This window comes from Gopherus flavomarginatus, chromosome 15, assembly GCF_025201925.1.
Source record: "Gopherus flavomarginatus isolate rGopFla2 chromosome 15, rGopFla2.mat.asm, whole genome shotgun sequence".
In the NCBI taxonomy this organism is placed as follows: Eukaryota; Metazoa; Chordata; order Testudines; family Testudinidae; genus Gopherus; species Gopherus flavomarginatus.
Window position 1 is genome coordinate 16,128,312 of NC_066631.1, and position 22,629 is coordinate 16,150,940.

A 22,629-nucleotide genomic window follows, 5' to 3' on the forward strand; every position below is an offset into this window, starting at 1 on the left:
CCCTGATCCTGATCGGAGCTTCTCGGTGCAGCCAAAAATATTAAATAATAGTCATTAATAATTTGCTGCCCCAATAACTGCAGTTCTTAGTCTGGGAACCCTGGGGCTAGACTGGCCAACCATTACATGGGTGAGCACTTACGTGAGGAGTCCTAGTCAGGAATAAATGCTCAATAACGTGAGTAACTATTGCAGAATCAGCCCCAAGAGACCATTTCCCGGAGCCTCAGAGCCCGTTGCTGTGCACAAGCCGGCCGCTCTCTCTGCTGCCCCGGGCGGGCTGTACTGAGCGCAAGGGGCGGGATCCCCCGCAGGCTCCGGGCAATGGCCGGTCCGGCCCTAGCAGCTCAGCGGCCCTTGCACCGGCCCTTTCTCGCCGGCAAACGGGAGCGACCAGCGCCCCGAGCCCGGCTGCACCGCCCGAGGCGCAGAGCCCGGCACCCGCAGGCTCCCGGCCGGAGGCGTCTCCCGCGCGGACCCGGGTAACCAGTGCGCGGGGCTGCGACCGGGCAGCTGCTGGGATCCCGGGAGCCGCCGCCCCGCCCGGAGCCGCGTCCCAGGGGCGGCAGCCGCAGCTCAGAGGCTGGGCTCCTCCTGCGCTCTCCGACCTCCCCGGCAATGCTAATTTCCATCCCCAGAATGCATTGCGCACCCTCAGCCGCGTCCCTGGTGCGCCGGCCCGGTTTGGGCCCGGAGACCCTGGTTCGGAGGAGCAAAGGCGCGGTGTGATGGGGCCGGTGCACCGGGCTGTAAACAGGCGGGGTTCAGGCCCCGGTCAGTGTGGTCACCGTGAGATGGTAAAGTGTGGCTCTTGGCCTGGCAGCTCTTCCGCGGTGTGTGAGGTATACTCTGGTTTCTCTTCAGATCGTATAAATCTTTCGCCTTTTACTAAAGATTTCCGTGGAGAGGAACATTTATGAGTTTCTACCCAATTTTTTGAGGCTTCACTTCGGTGAAGCTACCCAATGTTGTGAAAAATAGAAAAAGATTGTTCGTTTATGTTGAAAAAACTCGTTTTCATTGTAATAAGGTTTTTCTTGATGAGTATTGGGGGATATTAGAAAAATGTTAGTGTCTTTTGAGTGCGTCAGATTCTGCAATGTAAAATACGTTTAAGATTTAATGTATTAGTGAGCTTTTTTCTAAATGTGTGTATTCTGTACTCTATATTGTTGTTAGATTGATCATGTTTTCTTTAGTATTAATTACTTACCAACATAATGCTTCTGTAAATAATAATCTGTGCATCTATTTTAAATGGTGTATTGTTTCATTTCCAAGTTAAGGATTTATAATATTAACTAATCACTATCTCCTAGGCACAGAATTTAACTCTAGTTGCACATTTTCTGTTATTTAATGGTGGAAAAAAATATTCATATTGGTCTAAATCGGGGTCTCAAATGCCCAGCTTGCAGGCCAGCTGCAGCTCGCAAATCTCCCTAATGTGGCCAGTGGGACTCCAGCACTTTTGGGGCTGGGTTTCTCCCTTGGCCCCACCTGCCGCCCACTGGCACTCCCCAGGGGATTTACAATGGCCCAGGGCCCAGGCAGTGCAGCATTTGCCTGCTCACTCCAGGTGTCTGCTGGCCCCTCCCTATGGCCCAGGGTGGGGTGGGGCTATGCCTCTGTGAGGTGATCCTGCCCCGAGCACCCCTGCAGCTTCGGGGCATTGCCTTGGGGCAGCAAGGCATGGAGTCCCTCCAGCCTGCCCCACCTTGGAGTGCCAGGTAAGTGCAGCAACCCCCAACCCCATCCCAGAGCCTGCACCCACATTCCCTCAGCACATATCTTCTCCTGCCCCCATCCTCAATCCTGCACCCCCACCACCTTCTCCTGCACCGCTGCCCCAGCCCAGAGCCTGCACCCAGCACCCAAACTCCCTCCAAGACTCCTGTCCCTTACCCCTTCTGCACCCAAACTTCCTCCCAGAGCCTTAAGTAGGTAGGGGGCCGAGTTTCGGGGGAAGGAGTTTTGGGGGCAGGCTCTGGGTGGTATGTGTGACGTTATTGGCCCGCTGGGAGGATTTGAGTACTGGCACTGGCCCTACGGTAAATTGAGTTTGAGACTCCTGGCCTAAATTATGTTATGCAGAAATCACAATGAATTCTTTGACCCCAGATTTCCCTGTGAGAACATCAGAACTGCCATACTGGGTCACACCAATGGTAGATCTAGCCCAGTATCCTGTCTCTGATCGTGGCCACTACCAGAGCTTCAGAGGGAGTGTGCAGAACAGGGCAGTTGGAGTGTTCCCCTGTCTTCCCCCTCCCAGTCTCCGTAGTCAGAGGTTTAGGGTTGCCTCTTCATCATCATTGCTCCCCTGCTCTGAATGTTTTCCAGTTCCATTATACCCTTTTTCAGGTGGGGGCACCAGAACTGGGCACAGTATTCAAGGTGTGGGTGCACCAATGATTATATAGTGGCATTTTGATATTTTCTCTTATTTTTCTATCACTTTCCTGATAGTTACTAGCATTCTGTTAGCCTATTTGACTGCTGCTGTGCATTGAGCTGAAGTTTTCAGATAATTATCCATGGTGACTCCAAGATCTCTTTCTTGAGTGGTTAACAGCTAATTCAGAACACATCATTTTATATGTGTAGTTGGGATTATTTTTTTCCAATGTGCATCACTTTGCATTTCTCAACATTGAATTTAATCGACCAGTTTGTTGCCCACATTTGTGACATGCCCTGCAATGCTTTGCAGTCAGCGTCGGACGGGACTGTCTTGAATAATTTTGTGTTATCTGCAAACTTTTCCTCTTCACTGTTCACTCCCGTTTCCAGATCATTTATTAATATGTTGAACAGCACAGATCCCAGTGCAGGTACAAGCTGTACTTATACTGATTGGTTGATTTTAGATCTTTAACTTTGATTGGTAGCTGAGAAGATGGTAAATTGGACAAAAAAAGCCTCAACAAACCTCTTCATGTCCTTGTTATTTCCTGACTTCTTTATAAATTTCCTTTTCCTTATTTCCTAGCAGATTGATTATATGCCAGTTTTGGGTGCTAGCAGGGGGACCTGACGGGCTCCTTATTTTCTTAATTATTTCGGATGCATTGAACTTGCTAGGGCAGCGTTAGATTCTGGGTGCTGAGGTGTCTCAGCTTTATTTCTGTTTCTTAGCTCTTTGGGGAAATCGATTATTGGTCTGACAATGCATGATCCCTGCACTAGGAGGTGGGTAATGAGGCCGTAAACCTTGGAAAATCACTGACAATCAAATGAAACCTGAAGTCAATAGAAGACCCTGAAAGGCCCTTGGGGAGTTGAGGGCAAGTTGAGGAAGCATGACGTTGAGGAAGACTTTCCTACACAGCTTCCCTCTCAATTCTTGTTTTCCTGAGTTGAGTGAAAAAGTCAGGAATCAGCTCTACCAAATGTGCAGTGGTTAGACAAGAAACAGCAAGGGACTGAACTGGTGATGAGTGAAACTGCAAATATCTTATGTATGCCTGATGATTGTATGTTTGAGATCGATATGTGGGAGCAGAAAAGATCATTGGAGCTGCGATATAGCACTTGCATATGTTTTCTTTAAACTGTTTTGCTGTAAGAGTTAACAGTGAGAGATTGCTAGTCACAGGTCAGTGGGTGGGTTTATGCAAATTAGGAGTGTGTGGTGACAGCCAGGGAAACCTGCAGAAGCTTGTCATGGTGAAGTGGAAAGCTTTGGGGGCGGTGTGGTGGTGGTGAAGCATGCCAGCTTTTCAGTATTGCTTCTCTGCTATTCTTGTCTGAGATCAAGTGGAGGTTCTGCTTTTATCAGTTGTCCTTTATTAGACAACGGTATATTAAATTGATTTTTAATTAGGTAGAATAGCAGCTTGCTCTGTCCACCATGTGCATCACCCTGATACTACAGTACTTCTGGGAATCGTACATCTCCTTTTGAGGGAATATTTTGGTTAGAAAAATAGAAATGGTTTCACTGTGGGGAGGTTTTTGTTTGGCTTCTTTGAAGTAGCTCTTTACAGTAGTTGAAATGCATTGGTTTGTTTATGATGAAATGTAGTTAAAGTTTCTTGTAGTGTACAGTGAGTCTATAGGTGTGAGTTTCTTTGTTTTACTGGAGACTTGTTTAAAAAGCTGGGGTTTTACTTTCTGCTATGAATCCTTTTGACAATATGAGGAATTTATGCTTTCCAGACTTGAGGGTCTGTGGGTGAGTTTTCCTTTATTTTTGTTGTTTGTAATATTGACTCTCAGGTATATAAATAACTGTCTGAGTTACATAGACTTTTCCCCACCCAGCACATGCTCCATGTATCTTGATTTGTAAAACCAAGTGAAGGCACTAGGTGTCGTGCTGCACCCAGCAGACAGGGGTCCCAGTCCTGAAGAGATTTTTTTCAAACATACTGTAATGTCAATTCTAAATAATAATCCTTATTGGTGTTGCCAACCCTCACCATTGGAAATCATGAGTAAACCCCCCAAAAACCATGAGATTGGCTTAAAAATCATGAGGATTTTTGTTTTTTAATGTCACATGGGTTCTCTTCATTTCCCTTCTGGTTTCTGAGCTTTTAAGGTGCTCTCAGGTCCCATTTACTTTTACTCTGCAACTGGGCAAGCTAGAAACTTACCTTTCTAATACAGCCAGAGCCCCAGAGAGCAGGAGCCCGGGCACCCGGGGCTGGCAGACATCAGGAGCCCTGGGCACCTGGGGCTGGCAGGCAGCGGAGCTCCTCACAGTTGTATGTTCTATACTTAGATTTCACCAACCAAGTATCAAGTGTGAACTCCTCAGGCTCTAAAACAGCCTTAACATGGCGTCACAGACAGTCCCCTTGTGCACGCTGGTGTATCTTGGCACCCAGGTGAGCTTGCCTTTGTGACAGATGGTGCCTTACATTAAAAACCACAGTATTCAGGTCATTCCCGGTCACTCCTCTGCGTCAGTTGCACCTCAGATCTCAAATCGAAGACAACGCTCATAGGCAATCCTATAATAAACTAACTAACTAGTTATTAACTAGGAAAAGAAATAAGAAGCTTATTTACCAAGTTAAAGCAGGTAAACATACACACAAATGAAGCCTTATTTTGATGAGATTGCTTTTTGATGTAAAAAATTCAATGATTTCAGGAATTTTATCATAAGTTAATGAGGTTTATTGTCCGTGCAGAAAATGAAAGGAACAAAGTTTGTGCTCGAAGATATCCCTTGTTTTGGGTAGATCTTTTTAGGAAATTAGATAGCATAACTGATGCTGCTGAAAGGTCTTGTTCAAAAACTATTTATTTTTGAATGAGATTGTAGGTAATATCTGACATTAGTTCTAGAATTCATGGCTGAGAAGTTCTGGGCAAACAGCTTGGCGAGTGGGTTCAAACTGAAGCACGGATATTGCAGAGTCTTCCATTTCTGCCAAAGCGATAGCCACAGCAGCTCATCTATTTGTCTAGTGTAGCAGCTTTGTGAAGTTGCTACACTACTTACTCCATTTATCTTTTACTCCTGAGGGAATTCTACGCTACTGCTTGCTTGCATGCATAATTAATGAGCCATGCGTATTTTTATTTTTTTGCACGGAAAAAAGCTTCTGCCAAAATGTTATTGCAGTTCCACCTTTTTCCCACTAGAGGGCACTGTGGCGATCAAAGAAAGCAGCAGCTCCAGGCCAGCTAAGGAAGAGTTAGCCTGCATTCTTCAAATTGCCTGTTAGGCCAGGTCAGGAGACAGACAGCATGGGGTGTTGGGGGTGTGTGTGTCAGACTGGGGCTCTTAAGGGCTAGTGGGGGAGGACAGATTCGGTAGGGGCTGAATGGGAGTGGAGGCACAGGGCCACAGAGAGGAGGGAAGTGCAGGGTGATGTGGTGATGGGGGAGGGGTGATGGGGTGCAGAGCTACATAGGAACAGGGTGGCTGGGTGGGGGCAAAGAGACACAGGGGCCAGGGGGAGGGGCCACAGGGATCATGGGGACAGAGTGGCTGGGTGGGGGCACATAGACAGATGGGGACAGAGGGAGGGAGGATAGGGACAGAGGAATGGCTAGGTAGGGGCACAGAGGCACATGGGGCTAGGGGAGGGGGGACAGGGACACATAGGGACAGGGGAATGGCTGGGTGGGGGCACAGAGATACATGGGGACAGGGGCACATAGGGAAAGGAATGTGGCTGGGTGGAGGCAAAGAGACACATGGGTACGGGGGGGAGGGGGTGCAGGGCCATATGGGGATGGGGAATTGCTGTCTGAGTAGGGGTGGAGGGACCTCTGTTACCCCAGATTCCTCCAAGGCTTTGCACTGCTTCTGAGGGGTGTGGGAAATACGGTTCTGTATTATAGTTTAAAGGAATTATTACTCAAAGTTCTGTATTAATATACCTAGTAAGGAATCTGTTTGTCAAAAAACATTTCCTGTGTCTTTTTTGTTGTCTGCATTGTTATAGACATACTTGCTGACAGGTATTTTGAAATAAATGTCGAAAAATAATTGAAACTGGTGTGATTATATTGTGTATTTTGACAATTAATGTGTGCAGAATTTTAAAATATTGTGCATAGAATTTATTTTTTTGTTGCAGAATTGTTAATTTATTGGCACAGAATTCCCCCAGGAATAAGTTCTGTTTCATGCAGGTGCAATGGCAGGTTTTCAGTGGACCCCTGGTTAGACTGAAGTTTGGATGTTCCTGTATTTTTATGCAGCACCCATTGTCATGGCCACTGAGTCCCATAACAAGAACTAACAAAAATGGCACACTCCCCTAGCCAGGCACTTTACATTGAGAGGTCTGCTTTGCCGCTCCATTTAAGCCATGAGAAATAACTAAAGCTATACCTTGCAGCTCTCCAGGTGTGGGTGCTGGCAGAACAACAAAAGCAGTGAATGCCCCCTGGTGAGTGGTGAATTCCCTGCAATCAGTCCTGGAAAATCCAACAAGAACTGGGGGTAAGAGCAGCAGCCCTCCCCCACTGGGATCACTCAGAGGGATAGAAGGATCTCACCATTAAAAGGGTTTAAAGCCAAACGGTGTCCTTTGGATGGTGGTTTGTAGACTTCTTATAAACACATTCCTCAATTTATTGCAACACACATTCACAAAGCCACAAAAGGATGTAAACATTATACAAATAGTTCTCCAGTGGCAGCACACCACTGTTACAAGGCTCAGACTTCCCTTCATTATAGTTGCTCCTGCTTTTAAGTGCATAGCTAAAGAATCTGCTGCAAGAACAGCAGGGATGATCAAAAGGGGAGTTACACTTAGGGTGTGTCTTCACTACCAGCCGGATTGGCGGGCAGCGATTGATCCAGCGGGGATTGATTTATCGTGTCTAGTCTAGACATGATAAATCGATCACCAAGCGCTCTCCCGTCAACTCCTCTACTCCAGCTCGGCGTAGTGAAGACACCACGGTAAGTCGATCTAAGTAAGTCGACTCCAGCTACGTTATTCATGTAATTGAAGTAACTTAGATCAATTTCCTCCCCACCCTGTGTAGACCAGGCCTAAAAGTTGGGAAACAGCAAGTGCATTTGTATGACTATATAACAGACAGGAAGTGGCAAGTAGTGCTTAGAACAAGGCTGGGGAGTTAGGAAACCTGTACCATTGACTTGCTGTGTGATCTTGTCAGTCACTTTTGAGCTCTCTGCTGCCATTTCCCATCTCTACAGTGAAAAAAAAATTCTGACCTATCCACAGCTAGGTCTAGCCCTAGATATTGTAAGGACTTCTCCAAAGTAACACATGCAAGGAATCATCTAGCATCCTCTGCCAGTTGTTGCCATGGCTACCTATGCTCTGCCTCTGGCTGCGCAAAGCCAGTGAAGAGACAAGAGCTGGTCTGAGTGACACAGCGCTGAGCCACTCGGCATCCTCCTGCCTCTGGCGTGGAACAAACAGGAGATTGGGCAACCTGGGCAGAGGTAGAATGGTGCAAAGTGTGAGCATGCTGTGCCAGGGACAGATGCCACGTGCTGCTCTCAGCAGCGCGTGCACGTTACCAACACAGTGCCTGTGGCAGGCGATGCCGTGTGCATGTGTATGTGTCGTGTGGGAGGAGCTGAGATCGGGGAGGGATGTTAATCTGTTAACGCTGGGAAAACTCTGCCTGCGGGAATGAAGAGTGCCCCTGTGACCAGGCTCTGAGCGAGAGGGGGCACTCCTGGTGGCTGAGGATGCGTTCCTTCCCAGAGGTGGCTACACAGCCCACAAGTGAGCCGTGGACCCATGTTCCCTCCCCGCCCCAGTTATTTTGGTGCAGAACGCCCTCAGGAGTATTTGATGTATTACAGCTGTTATGCTGGTTGCAACTGCTATGGTTAAAGTTGCAAAAAAGTTTCCATTATAACCTATCGTGTTTGCCCACTGCTACCTTTCTAAACTTTCCCTCTTGGGGCTAAAATTTTTCTATGATTGGTACTTATTGAAAATATCTAAAGACATGTCCTGCCCTTACTCTGGGGAACTTCAAAGGGAATGCCATGCAGGATTAATTATATGGCCTTTAGTGCTTCTGTTTGAAATCCTTTACTTTGGTTGTGCTGATCTTTTTTAATTGAGGGAATGGGGTTGTGGTCTTGTGACCCCCGTTAAATACTCCGTGGCCTGGAAATATGCACTTACATAAAAAAAAATTCTAGCAGTATGTTAATTACCCAGACTAAGATAGAGTTAAGCAATGAGGTAGGTAGTAACTCTGATGCAATCTGATTGTTGGAATTAAATTCAATACCATCTCCCATTTGAAATGTCAGGACCTTGTCATCAAGGAAGGGTGGGGGTTGCCACCCCCATACCCTCAAAATCTGCAGGAACATGGATCTTAGACCTTTGAACATAAAATGAATATCTTTATCGTTTCTGTTACATAACACATAAGAGAGAGAGACTCATAGTCAGAGCATTGTTAAAATCTCAAAGCTGTTCTAGTGTCAGAGGGGTAGGCATGTTAGCATGTATCTGTCAAAAGCAACAGTCCTGTGGCACCTTATAGACTAACAGACGTATTGAAGCATGAGCTTTCATGGTGAATACCCACTTCGTCAGACCAACAAAGCTGTTCTAGTGCCTCAATTAGCTGGAGATCAATGAACCTCATGCTCAGGTTTGAGGAGTCTTGAGAGGAGGAGAGAATGGAGATCTTTGAGATTTTTGTATCCCTTTTCCCCACACTTTGTAGAACACTTGTCTTCTTTCACTGTAAGTGCTTCAGGGCAGGGAACTTTTCTACCTCTTCGTCTAGCCCCAGAGCAGTGGGGCCCTGATCCTGATCGGAGCTTCTCGGTGCAGCCAAAAATATTAAATAATAGTCATTAATAATTTGCTGCCCCAATAACTGCAGTTCTTAGTCTGAGAACCCTGGGGCTAGACTGGCCAACCATTACTTGGGTGAGCACTTACGTGAGGAGTCCTAGTCAGGAATAAATGCTCAATAACGTGAGTAACTATTGCAGAATCAGCCCCAAGAGACCATTCCCCGGAGCCTCAGAGCCCGTTGCTGTGCACAAGCCGGCCGCTCTCTGCTCCCCGGGCGGACTGTACTGACCGCAGGGGGCGGGATCCCCCGCAGGCTCCGGGCAATGGCCGGTCCGGCCCTAGCTGCTCAGCGGCCCTTGCACCGGCCCTTTCCCGCGGGCAAACGGGAGCGACCAGCGCCCCGAGCCCGGCTGCACCGCCCGAGGCGCAAAGCCCGGCACCCGCAGGCTCCCGGCCGGAGGCGTCTCCCGCGCGGCCCCGGGTAACCAGTGCGCGGGGCTGCGCCCGGGCAGCTGCTGGGATCCCGGGAGCCGCCGCCCCGCCCGGAGCCGCGTCCCAGGGGCGGCAGCCGCAGCTCAGAGGCTGGGCTCCTCCTGCGCTCTCCGACCCCCCCGGCAATGCTAATTTCCATCCCCAGAATGCATTGCGCACCCTCAGCCGCGTCCCTGGTGCGACGGCCCGGTTTGGGCCCGGAGACCCTGGTTCGGAGGAGCAAAGGCGCGGTGTGATGGGGCCGGTGCACCGGCTGTAAACAGGCGGGGTTCAGGCCCCGGTCAGTGTGGTCACCGTGAGATGGTAAAGTGTGGCTCTTGGCCTGGCAGCTCTTCCGCGGGGTGTGAGGTATACTCTGGTTTCTCTTCAGATCGTATAAATCTTTCGCCTTTTACTAAAGATTTCCGTGGAGAGGAACATTTATGAGTTTCTACCCAATTTTTTGAGGCTTCACTTCGGTGAAGCTACCCAATGTTGTGAAAAATAGAAAAAGAAATTTGTTTATGTACCAAAATGTTATTTTTATTTTCATAAGGGTTTTTTTCTATTCTTATTGGGGGTTATTTTAAGAAAAATTTTTTTTTGTGAATTATGGGTGTTTTATATTTGAGAGATTTTGTGTGTGTAATATTCTGCTTTATAAACATATTTAGAATTTAGTGTTACTGAGGTTTTTTTTTTCTAAACTGGGTGTATTTTGTGCCCTATGTTGCTGTTATATTGAACATGTTTGTTTTGAACATACTTGTTTAGTATAATAATTTATCAACATGATACTTGTATAATATAAAAATAATTTGCAATTTAAAAGTTTGTTAGAGAATGTTTAAATAAAAATGATACAAAGAGTTCAAAGCGTCATATTAAATGGTCATTTTCTTTGTGTATTGTTTCATTTCCAAATTAACTAATCCCTGTGCCCTAGGCACAGAATTTAGCTCTAGCTGCATGTTTTCTGTTATTTAATGGTGGAAAAAAAGGTTACTCATATTGGGCTAAATGAGGGGTCTCAAACTCAGCCTGCAGGCCACCTGCGGCCCGCAAACCTCCCCAACGTGGCCCGCTGAGCTCCAGCAGTTTTGGGGCTGGGTCTCTCCCTTGGACCCTCGTGCTGCCCCGAGGCACTCCCCTTTCACCCATGAGATTTACAATGGCCCAGGGCCCCGGCAGCACAGCTGAGCAGGGTCTGCCTGCTCGCTCCAGGTGCCTGTGGGCCCCTCCCTGCAGCCCTGGGGCGGGGCTGTGCCTTCGTGCGCTTGCATCTCGAGCGCCCCTGTGACCAATGGGAAGCTGTGCCCTGGCCCACCCCACCTTGGAGCCCCAGGTAAGCGCTACCCCCACCCAACCTACTCCCAGAGACTGCACCCTCCTCCCCACATATCCCCTCTTGCTCCCAAACTCCCTTCCAGAGGCTGCACCCCGACCCTCTCCCCCACCCAAACTCCCTCATAGAGCCCAAACTCCCTCCCAGAGCCTGCACCCCAATCACCTACCCCAGAACTCTTCCCCTACCCAAACTCCCTCACAGAACCTTAGATAGTTGGGGGGCAGAGTTTGGGGGGAAGGAGTTTTGCGGGGCTGGTTCTGGGGAGCATGAGTGACATTTTTGTCCCGCTGGGAGGATTTGAGGACTGATACTGGCCCTAAGGTAAATTGAGTTTGAGACTCCTGGCCTAAATTATGTTATGCAGAAATCACAATGAATTTTTTGACCCCAGATTTCCCTGTGAGAACATCAGAACTGCCATACTGGGTCACACCAATGGTTGATCTAGCCTAGTTTCCTGTCTCTGATCGTGGCCGGTACCAGAGCTTCAGAGGACGTGTACAGAACAGGGCAGTTGAAGTGTTCCCCCTGTCTTCCCCTTCCAGTCTCCGTAGTCAGAGGTTTAGGGTTGCCTCAAGCATGGTGTTGTATCCCTGATCATTTTGGCTAATAGCCTGTCCTCCATTAACTTATCTAGTTCTTATCTGAACCCAGTTATACTTTTGGCCATCAGAACAAACCATGGCAATGAGTTCCAGGGGTCAATTTAATTGCATGAAGGCCCCTCTCCCTCTGTTTTGTTTCTTTGTTTTTTTGTATTATGGGAAAAGGTGAATAATACTTCTCTACTCACTTTTTCTACACCTTTCAGCATGTTATAGACGTCTATGAGATTCCTCTTTAGTTGCCTCTTCTCTAAACTGAACAGCACTAATGTTTTTAGTCTCTCCTCATATGGAAGCCATTCCATGCTCTTCATCATCATTGCTCCCCTGCTCTGAATGTTTTCCAGTTCCATTATACCCTTTTTCAGGTGGGGGCACCAGAACTGGGCACAGTATTCAAGGTGTGGGTGCACCAACGATTATATAGTGGCATTTTGATGTTTTCTCTTCTTTTTCTATCCCTTTCCTGATAGTTACTAGCATTCTGTTAGCCTATTTGACTGCTGCTGTGCATTGAGCTGAAGTTTTCAGATAATTATCCATGGTGACTCCAAGATCTCTTTCTTGAGTGGTTAACAGCTAATTCAGAACACATCATTTTATATGTGTAGTTGGGATTATTTTTTTCCAATGTGCATCACTTTGCATTTCTCAACATTGAATTTAATCGGCCAGTTTGTTGCCCACATTTGTGACATGCCCTGCAATGCTTTGCAGTCAGCTTCGGACGGGACTGTCTTGAATAATTTTGTGTTATCTGCAAACTTTTCCTCTTCACTGTTCACTCCCGTTTCCAGATCATTTATTAATATGTTGAACAGCACAGATCCCAGTGCAGGTACAAGCTGTACTTATACTGATTGGTTGATTTTAGATCGTTAACTTTGATTGGTAGCTGAGAAGATGGTAAATTGGACAAAAAAAGCCTCAACAAACCTCTTCATGTCCTTGTTATTTCCTGACTTCTTTATAAATTTCCTTTTCCTTATTTCCTAGCAGATTGATTATATGCCAGTTTTGGGTGCTAGCAGGGGGACCTGACGGGCTCCTTATTTTCTTAATTCTTTTGGATGCATTGATCTTGCTAGGGCAGCGTTAGATTCTGGGTGCTGAGGTGTCTCAGCTTTATTTCTGTTTCTTAGCTCTTTGGGGAAATCGATTATTGGTCTGACAATGCATGATCCCTGCACTAGGAGGTGGGTAATGAGGCCATAAACCTTGGAAAATCACTGACAATCAAATGAAACCTGACGTCAATAGAAGACCCTGAAAGGCCCTTGGGGAGCTGAGGGCAAGTTGAGGAAGCATGACGTTGAGGAAGACTTTCCTACACAGCTTCCCTCTCAATTCTTGTTTTCCTGAGTTGAGTGAAAAAGTCAGGAATCAGCTCTACCCAATGTGCAGTGGTTAGACAAGAAACAGCAAGGGACTGAACTGGTAATGAGTGAAACTGCAAATATCTTATGTATGCCTGATGATAGTATGTTTGAGATCGATACGTGGGAGCAGAAAAGATAATTGGAGCTGCGATATAGCACTTGCATATGTTTTCTTTGAACTGTTTTGCTGTAAGAGTTAACAGTGAGAGATTGCTAGTCACAAGTCAGTGGGTGGGTTTATGCAAATGAGGAGTGTGTGGTGACAGCCAGGGAAACCTGCAGCAGCTTGTCATGGTGAAGTGGAAAGCTTTGGGGGCGGTGTGGTGGTGGTGAAGCATGCCAGCTTTTCAGTATTGCTTCTCTGCTATTCTTGTCTGAGATCAAGTGGAGGTTCTGCTTCTTCTTCGAGTGATTGCTCATATCCATTCCAGTTAGGTGTGCGCGCCGCGCGTGCACATTCGTCGGAAAACTTTTACCCTAGCAACTCGGTGGGCCGGCAGGTCGCCCCCTAGAGTGGCGCCATCATGGCGCTTGATATATACCCCTGCCGGTCCACCCGCTCCTCAGTTCCTTCTTACCGCCCGTGTCGGTCGTTGGAACAGTGGAGCGCAGCTTAGCTGACCTCCACTTCCCTAGCTACTCGTAGTTCTCGCATATAGTTATGCAGTTATAATCCTTTTATATATATATATTTGTATAGTTATACGTTTTTTCTCTGCTAACATAGTTAGTTTAGTAATTGTCAGCGGGGTTCAGGAAGTAGCCCCTTCCATGAACCCGGTGCCGGAGCCCATGCATGGCTCACCGGGTTTTAAAATGGGCTCGGCCTGCCAGAAGCCGATGCCGAAGGGAGATCCACACGACTCCTGTTTGAAGTGCCTCAGGGAATCGCACTTGACAGCTAAGTGCCCCATTTGCAAGGCTTTTAAGCCGAGAACAAAAAGGAGCGGGACTTTCACTTACCCCTCCACCTTTGGCACCGAGCGATGATCAAGCGGCTGGCAGAAGCGCCTCCTCGGCACCGGACCCCGCCGGTACTGCCAAGGCCTTTCGGCACCGGCCGTCGCCGGCACCAAAGTCGACTCGGCACCGCTCCCTTCCTCCGAGGTCGAGAGAGCCTACAATTCCTGCTGGTGCCTGACGGCTCCCCGGCACGCGCCGTGGTTGAGCCCCCTGCTCCTGCTGCTTCCGTGCCACCTGCATCGCAGCCAGAGAGCTCGCCTAAGTCGGATTGCCCGGCCCCGACACCTGCAGAGGCACCGATGACATCGGCACCGTCGATTCCAGTCCCCCAGGGCAATTGAATCCGGTGCCTGACAGCTCCCCGGCACGCGCCGTGGTAGAGCTTACTGCTCCTGCTGCTTCCGTGCCAACTGCACCGCAGCCAGAGAGCTCGTCTAAGTCGGATCGCCCGGCACCGACACCTGCTGAGGCACCGACGACGTCGGCACTGTCGATCCCGGTCCCACAAGGGCCGTAGAATCCGGTGCCTGACGGCTCCCCGGCACGTGCCGTGGTTGAGCTACTGCTCCTGCTGCTTCCGTGCCAACGGCACCGCAGCCAGAGAGCTCGTCTAGGTCGGATCGCCCGGCACCGACACCTGCTGCGGCACCGACGACGTCGGCACCGTCGATCCCGGTCCCACAAGGGCCGTAGAATCCGGTGCCTGACGGCTCCCCGGCACGCGCCGTGGTTGAGCTACTGCTCCTGCTGCTTCCGTGCCAACGGCACCGCAGCCAGAGAGCTCGTCTAGGTCGGATCGCCCGGCACCAACACCTGCTGCGGCACCGACGACGTCGGCACCGTCGATCCCAGTCCCACAAGGGCCGTAGAATCCGGTGCCTGACGGCTCCCCGGCACGCGCCGTGGTTGAGCTACTGCTCCTGCTGCTTCCGTGCCAACGGCACCGCAGCCAGACAGCTCATCTAACTCGGATCGCCCGGCACCGACGCCTACCGAAGCTCTGACGACCTCGGTACCGTCGATCCCGGTCCCACGAGGGCCGTCGAATCCGGTGCCTGACAGCTCCCCAGTATGCACTGTGGTTGAGCCTGCTGTTCCCTCCACGCTGGAGACATTACCAACGGCGAGGGATCTCATTGCCATGACAGAGTCGATGCTGCCTGACCCCGGCACCGCCGGTGCGGGTGATACAGTCTCTTCATGTGACCGTCCTCTGTCAGCACAGCAGAGCGGCACCGTTCATTATCACGGTCCCGCAGACACTCCAGATCCTGTCGGCACGCCCGACACCACTTGCAGTCCCGGTGCTGTTTTCCTCATCGGTACTGGTCGCACTCGCTGCACCGGTCGGTATCCCATTCGCCGACCCGCTATCGGCACCGTTCCGACTCCTGGCACCGCGACAGGTACCTTGACTCCTGTAGCCTCTCCCTGAGCCTCGAGATCTCGGTCGACCTCCAGGCACCATTCTGGTTGCGGGTCTGGATCTCGTTCCAGGTACCGGTACGCCTCCCGGTGCCGGTTCCCGGTGCCGAGTTGGGCAAGGCCCGATAGAGTCAGAGACTCTGCCTGTGCCTTCTTTTAGTACCTCCATGGCCATCCGGACACGCATCCGTGTCATCCCACATGCGCAGATCTTATGCTCAGGACCACGATTCTGATATGATGGCCAGCGGGCGCCAGCCCCGAAACCGAAAGAGGCTTGGCGAATGAACCTGTTTCGCCGCCAGATGTACTCTGCAGAGGCCCTGCAGCTCTGGGTAGCAAAGCAACAAGCCTTGCTTAGCTGCGATAATTATAGCACCTGGGTGAAAGTAGTTTAGTTTATGGAGTTTCTCCCTCAAAACTCCCGCCAAGAGTTCGCTGCCGTCTTGGGGGACGGGGGAAAAAAGGTACCCAGAGCGTCCCTCCAGGCCTCGTTGGTCGCAGCAAACTCTGCAGCCAGGACTCTGGCCTTTGGTGTCGCCATGAGGTGCATCTCATGGCTCCAGGTTTCATACCTCCGGCCGGAGCTGCAGTATGCCATTCAGGATTTACCCTTTGTGGTAAAGGCCTTTCGCGGCAAAGACAGCCCCAGGCTGCCAAGCCTGATGGACAATAGGGTCCTAATGCGCTCTCTCAGCATGCATATGCCAGCGACCAAACGCAGGCCTTTCTGCCCCCAGCTGCCATACTCTGTGCCTAGCCAGAGACAGGACTTTGGCAAACGGCGAGGCCAAGGCGGTCGCAGACGAACGTCAGGACCCCTAAAGAGCCCAGGTCAAGGTCCCTTGCAATTACCACTGGGACCAAAGACGAACCTTCCAAGGTGCGCCTGAGGGCGGTGTACCAGTCACAGACCGGGATCCAAATCCCGCTTTCTCCTGGCGTGGCCCTAGTTAATTTCAGATCGCTGGATCCTGCACACGGTGGAGCATAGATACCACCTCTAATTTGTTCCAGCCCTGTCCCCCCCTTCAGGGACCCCTCTCACGAGCAATTCCTCGTACAAGAGGTGCAGACACCGATGGACGAAAGGGGCAAGGGGTTTTACTCCCGTTATGCCCTAGTCCCCCACTCGAACGCAGGTCTCAGACCTTCCTAGTCCTGCACGGACTCAACCGGTTTAGGATAAGGTTGAAGTTCCGCACGGTATCCCTGGGAACCATTATTCCATCCTTGCCTCCTGGGGGCTACTATGCCGCCCTGGATATGAAGGACGCGTACTTTCGCAACGCCATCTTCCCTCCGCACAGGAGATGCCTCCGCTTTCTAGCCAACTGTCAGTACTTCTGGTTTACGGCCATAGTTGCCGCCTACCTTCGCTGATGTCGGATATGCGTTTTTTCCATATCTGGACGATTCGCTTATCCGAGGAGACTCTGAGACACAAACCACTCAGCGCGTGGGCATCGTCACGGTCTTATTCACAGGTCAAGGCCTGATGATTACTATAGAGCAATCCACTCTGGTTCCCACGCAGAGGTTGGACTTCCTAGGAGCTATCTTGGTCTCCTACCTAGCCGGAGCCTGCTTATCACAACTGCGGTTTTAGGCGATGGCAACAATCATCTGAGGTCTGCAGGCTTTCCCAACGACCTCGGCTCGTACTTGTCTCAGTCTCCTGGGTCCATGGTTGCCCGCAAGTTGGTAACCAAACATGCCAAGCTCCGCCTCCGTCCTCTCCAAGTCCGGCTCACCTCGGCGTACCACCCGGACAGGGAGCCAATGGTCATGGTAGTCACCGTTCCCTCGAGCACCTTAGGCTCCCTAGAGTGGTGGCTAACTCCCTCCCTGGTGTGGGCAGGGAGGCGGTTTCATCCGCCCCAGCCCTCACTGCCCCTGACGACGGACGCGTCATCTCTCTGCTCAAATGCTCATGGTCACCTCCGAGCTTAAGGCCTTTGGCCTTCTCGGGAGCTGGCATTCCACATCAATGCCCCAAAAATGAGAGTAGTCCGCCTGGCGTACCAGGGGTTCCAGCGGCAGCTGCGAGGCCGTTGTATCTCGGTGTTTACAGCCAACACAGCGGCCATGTGCTTCATAAATATCCAGGGAGGGACATGGTCCTCCCCCCCTTTTGTCAGGAGGCCATCCATTTCCAGGACTTTTGCATGGCCCACTCGATGGAGCTGGTGACGTCCTTTCTCCCAGGCGTTCGGAACGTCTTGGCTCTTTGACTCAGCAGGTCTTTCCTGTCTTACGAGTGATCACTCTGCCCCATGTGAGGCGTTCTGCTGTCCAGAAGCGGAGATGTTTCCTCACATAGACCTGTTCGCTCACCGAGAGAGCAGAAAATGCCAGATGTTCTGCTCCTTCCAAGATCTCTCCTCGGGATCGATCTTGGACGCATTCCTGATGCCGTGGAAAGGCCAACTCCATTATGCCTTCCCACTGTTCCCACTGGTTCATTAGGTCCTGCTCAAACTCCACAGGGGCAGAGCGCGCATCATCATGATCACTCCAGAGTGGTCCAGGCAGCACTGATATACCACGTTGCTCGGCCTGTCAATAACAGACCTAATTACCCTGCCACTCCACACAGACCTCATCACTCAGGGCAACGACAGGCTTCGTCACTCGGACCTGCAGCCTCTTCGCCTCACGGTGTGGCTGCCGCGTAACTGAGCCTGGGTGACAGGAAGCCTTCCACCTGGTCAACGTACCGGGCCAGGTGGAAGCGTTTCTTCTACAGCTGCAATACGCTCGATCTTGCTCCTGCTGATGTCTCGACCCCCTCTATTTGGCCTGCCTCTGGCCTTCAGCGGCAGGACCTGGCGGTATCATCGCTGAGGATACACTCAGCAGCCATCTCTACCTTCCAGCCAGGCTAAGGTGGACGTTCCGTGTTCTCACGCTCTATGGGTTCGAGATCCCTCAAGGGCTTGGAGAGCTTGCACCCTCGGGTGCGCCGCCCAGCCCCAACCTGGGACCTCAACCTAGTTTTAACCAGACTTATGTCTCCCCCAGTCGAGCCATTCACGACTGGCCCTCTGATATACCTGTCTTGGACGACAACTTTCCTCGTAGCTGTTACATCGGCCAGACGGGTCTCCGAGCTCAGAGCTCTTACGAGGGTTCCGCCGTACACTAGGTTTCACAAAGACAAGGTGCAGTTATGACCGCACCCGGCTTTCCTCCCTAAGGTGGTTTCGGCCTTTCATGTTACCCACAGCTCAACGCAATGGGCACAACCATTGCACTCCTTGGACATCTGTGGAGTGCTCGCATTTATATTGCGCTGCCAGAACCATTTCGTAAGGTGCCCCAGCGCTGTCACGGTAGCGGGCCAAAGGGAGGGCTTGCTTGTTTTCCTCTCAGAGGATCTCATCTTGGGTGTTGGCGGACTCCCGCACTTGTTATGATTTGGCTCATATTTCCCCAAGCCACATCATCGTGCAGGCTACCAGGGCTCAGGCTTCATCTGCCGCCTTGCTGGCTCGTGTTCCTACCCACGAGATCTGTCGCGCAGCTCCATTGGTCCTCGGTCCATACCTTTGCTTCGCAGTATGCCCTGGTTCAACAGTCAAGAGATGCTGTAGCCTCTGGCTCAGCAGTTTTCATTCTGCCACATTTCACTCCGACCCCACCGCCTACGTAAGGCTTGGGATTCACCTAACTGGAATGGATATGAGCAATCACTCGAAGAAGAAAAGACGGTTACTCACCTTTGTAACTGTTGTTCTTCGAGATGTGTTGCTCATATCCATTCCACACCCGCCCTCCTTCCCCACTGTCGGAGTAGCCGGCAAGAAGGAACTGAGGAGCGGGTGGACCGGCAGGGGTATATATCAAGCGCCATGATGGCGCCACTCTAGGGGGCGACCTGCCGGCCCACCGAGTTGCTAGGGTAAAAGTTTTCCGACGAATGTGCACGCGCGGCGCGCACACTTAACTGGAATGGATATGAGCAACACATCTCGAAGAACAACAGTTACAAAGGTGAGTAACCGTCTTTTTTATCAGTTGTCCTTTATTTGAGAACGGTATAGTAAACTGATTTTTAATTAGGTAGAATAGCAGCTTGCTCTGTCCACCATGTGCATCACCCTGATACTACAGTACTTCTGGGAATGGTACATCTCCTTTTGAGGGAATATTTTGGTTAGAAAAATAGAAATGGTTTCACTGTAGGGAGGTTGTTTTTGTTTGGCTTCTTTGAAGTAGCTCTTTACAGTAGTTGAAATGCATTGGTTTGTGTATGATGAAATGTAGTTAAAGTTTCTTGTAGTGTACAGTGAGTTTATAGATGTGAGTTTCTTAGTTTTACTGGAGACTTGTTTAAAAAGCTGGGGTTTTACTTTCTGCTATGAATCCTTTTGACAATGTGAGGAATTCATGCTTTCCAGACTTGAGGGTCTGTGCGGGAGTTTTTCTTTATTTTTGTTGTTTGTAATATTGACTCTCAGGTATATAAATAACTGTCTGAGTTACATAGACTTTTCCCCACCCAGCACATGCTCCATGTATCTTGATTTGTAAAACCAAGTGAAGGCACTAGGTGTCGTGCTGCACCCAGCACACAGGGGTCCCAGTCCTGATGAGATTTTTTTCAAACATACTGTAATGTCAATTCTAAATAATAATCCTTATTGGTGTTGCCATCCCTCACCATTGGAAATCATGAGTAAACCCCCCCAAAACCATCAGATTGGCTTAAAAATCATGAGGATTTTTGTTTTTTAATGTCACATGGGTTCTCTTCATTTCCCTTCTGGTTTCTGAGCTTTTAAGGTGCTCTGAGGTCCCATTTACTTTTACTCTGCAACTGGGCAAGCTAGAAACTTACCTTTCTAGTACAGCCAGAGCCCCAGAGAGCAGGAGCCCGGGCACCCGGGGCTGGCAGACATCAGGAGCCCTGGGTACCTGGGGCTGGCAGGCAGCGGAGCTCCTCACAGTTGTATGTTCTATACTTAGATTTCACCAACCAAGTATCAAGTGTGAACTCCTCAGGCTCTAAAACAGCCTTAACATGGAGTCACAGACAGTCCCCTTGTGCACGCTGGTCTATTTTGGCACCCAGGTGAGCTTGCCTTTGTGACAGATGGTGCCTTACATTAAAAACAACAGTATTCAGGTCATTCCCGGTCACTCCTCTGCGTCAATTGCACCTCAGATCTCAAATTGAAGACAACGCTCATAGGCAATCCTATAATAAACTAACTAACTAGTTATTAACTAGGAAAAGAAATAAGAAACTTATTTACCAAGTTAAGGCAGGTAAACATACACACAAATGAAGCCTTATTTTGATGTGATTGCTTTTTGATGTAAAAAAATACAATGATTTCAGGAATTTTATCATAAGTTAATGAGGTTTATTGTCCGTGCAGAAAATGAAAGGAACAAAGTTTGTGCTCGAAGATTTCTCTTGTTTTGGGTAGATCTTTTTAGGAAATTAGATAGCATAACTGATGCTGCTGAAAGGCTTTGTTCAAAAACTATTTATTTTTGAATGAGATTGTAGGTAATATCTGACATTAGTTCTAGAATTCATGGCTGAGAAGTTCTGGGCAAACAGCTTGGCGAGTGGATTCAAACTGAAGCACGGATATTGCAGAGTCTTCCATTTCTCCCAAAGCGATAGCCACAGCGGCTCATCTATTTGTCTAGTGTAGCAGCTTTGTGAAGTTGCTACACTACTTACTCCATTTATCTTTTCCTCCTGAGGGAATTCTGCGCTACTGCTTGCATGCATAATTAATGAGCCATGCGTATTTTTATTTTTTTGCACAGAAAAAAGCTTCTGCCAAAATGTTATTGCAGTTCCACCTTTTTCCCAACAGAGGGCACTGTTGCGATCAAAGAAAGCAGCAGCTCCAGGCCAGCTAAGGAAGAGTGAGCCTGCATTCTTCACATTGCCTGTTAGGCCAGGTCAGGAGACAGACAGCATGGGGTGTTGGGGGTATGTGTGTCAGACTGCGGCTCTTAAGGGCTAGTGGGGTAGGACAGATTCGGTAGGGGCTGAATGGGAGTGGAGGCACAGGGCCACAGAGAGGAGGGAAGTGCAGGGCCACGTGGTGATGGGGGAGGGGTGCAGAGCTACATAGGAACAAGGTGGCTGGGTGGGGGCAAAGAGACACATGGGGCCAGGGGGAGGGGGCACAGGGATCATGGGGACAGAGTGGCTGGGTGGGGGCACATAGACACATGGGGACAGAGGGAGGGAGGATAGGGACAGAGGAATGGCTAGGTAGGGGCACAGAGACACATGGGGCTAGGGGAGGGGGGACAGGGACACATAGGGACAGGGGAATGGCTGGGAGGGGGCACAGAGATACATGGGGACAGGAGCACATAGGGAAAGGAGTGTGGCTGGGTGGAGGCAAAGACACAAATGGGGACAGGGGGAGGAGGTGCAGGGCCATATGGGGATGGGGGGAATTGCTGTCTGAGTAGGGGTGGAGGGACCCTTGTGGACAGGGGGTTCAAGGACACATGGGGGTGCAGGGACACATGGGGACAGGGGCATATGGGACTGACTGAATGGGAGTTGCTAAGGGTCAGCCAGGGTCTGCATGGAGAAGCTCCATAAAAATCCCTCCCTGCCCCCCAAAAAAACGTGTTCCAAACTTTTTCCACCCAAACCCAACAACCCTCCAAGTTCACACCTAGGCTTCTTCCCAGCAATTTACTTCCCTCTCCCTTTAGCTCCTCTGTTACCCCAGATTCCTCCAAGGCTTTGCACTGCTTCTGAGGGGTGTGGGAAATACGGTTCTGTATTATAGTTTAAAGGAATTATTACTCAAAGTTCTGTATTAATATACCTAGTAAGGAATCTGTTTGTCAAAAAACATTTCCTGTGTCTTTTTTGTTGTCTGCATTGTTATAGACATACTTGCTGACAGGTATTTTGAAATAAATGTCGAAAAATAATTGAAACTGGTGTGATTATATTGTGTATTTTGACAATTAATGTATGCAGAATTTTAAAAATTGTGCATAGAATTTATTTTTTTGTTGCAGAATTGTTAATTTATTGGCACAGAATTCCCCCAGGAATAAGTTCTGTTTCATGCAGGTGCAGTGGCAGGTTTTCAGTGGACCCCTGATTAGACTGAAGTTTGGATGTTCCTGTATTTTTATGCAGCACCCATTGTCATGGCCACTGAGTCCCATAACAACAACTAACAAAAATGGCACACTCCCCTAGCCAG

At 49.6% G+C, this 22,629-nt stretch overlaps 2 non-coding genes and 1 pseudogene across 2 annotated transcripts; all 3 read left to right on the forward strand.

Moving 5' to 3' along the window:
• Positions 1-844: 844 nt before the first annotated feature.
• On the forward strand, positions 845-960 carry LOC127035092 (U5 spliceosomal RNA). The gene has a single exon (XR_007769568.1). It is a non-coding gene; the product is annotated as a U5 spliceosomal RNA (small nuclear RNA).
• Positions 961-3,727: 2,767 nt separating this feature from the next.
• On the forward strand, positions 3,728-3,902 carry LOC127035080 (uncharacterized; annotated as a pseudogene).
• Positions 3,903-10,069: 6,167 nt separating this feature from the next.
• LOC127035093 (U5 spliceosomal RNA) lies at positions 10,070-10,185 on the forward strand. Its single transcript, XR_007769569.1, has one exon. It is a non-coding gene; the product is annotated as a U5 spliceosomal RNA (small nuclear RNA).
• The last annotated feature ends 12,444 nt before the right edge of the window (positions 10,186-22,629 follow it).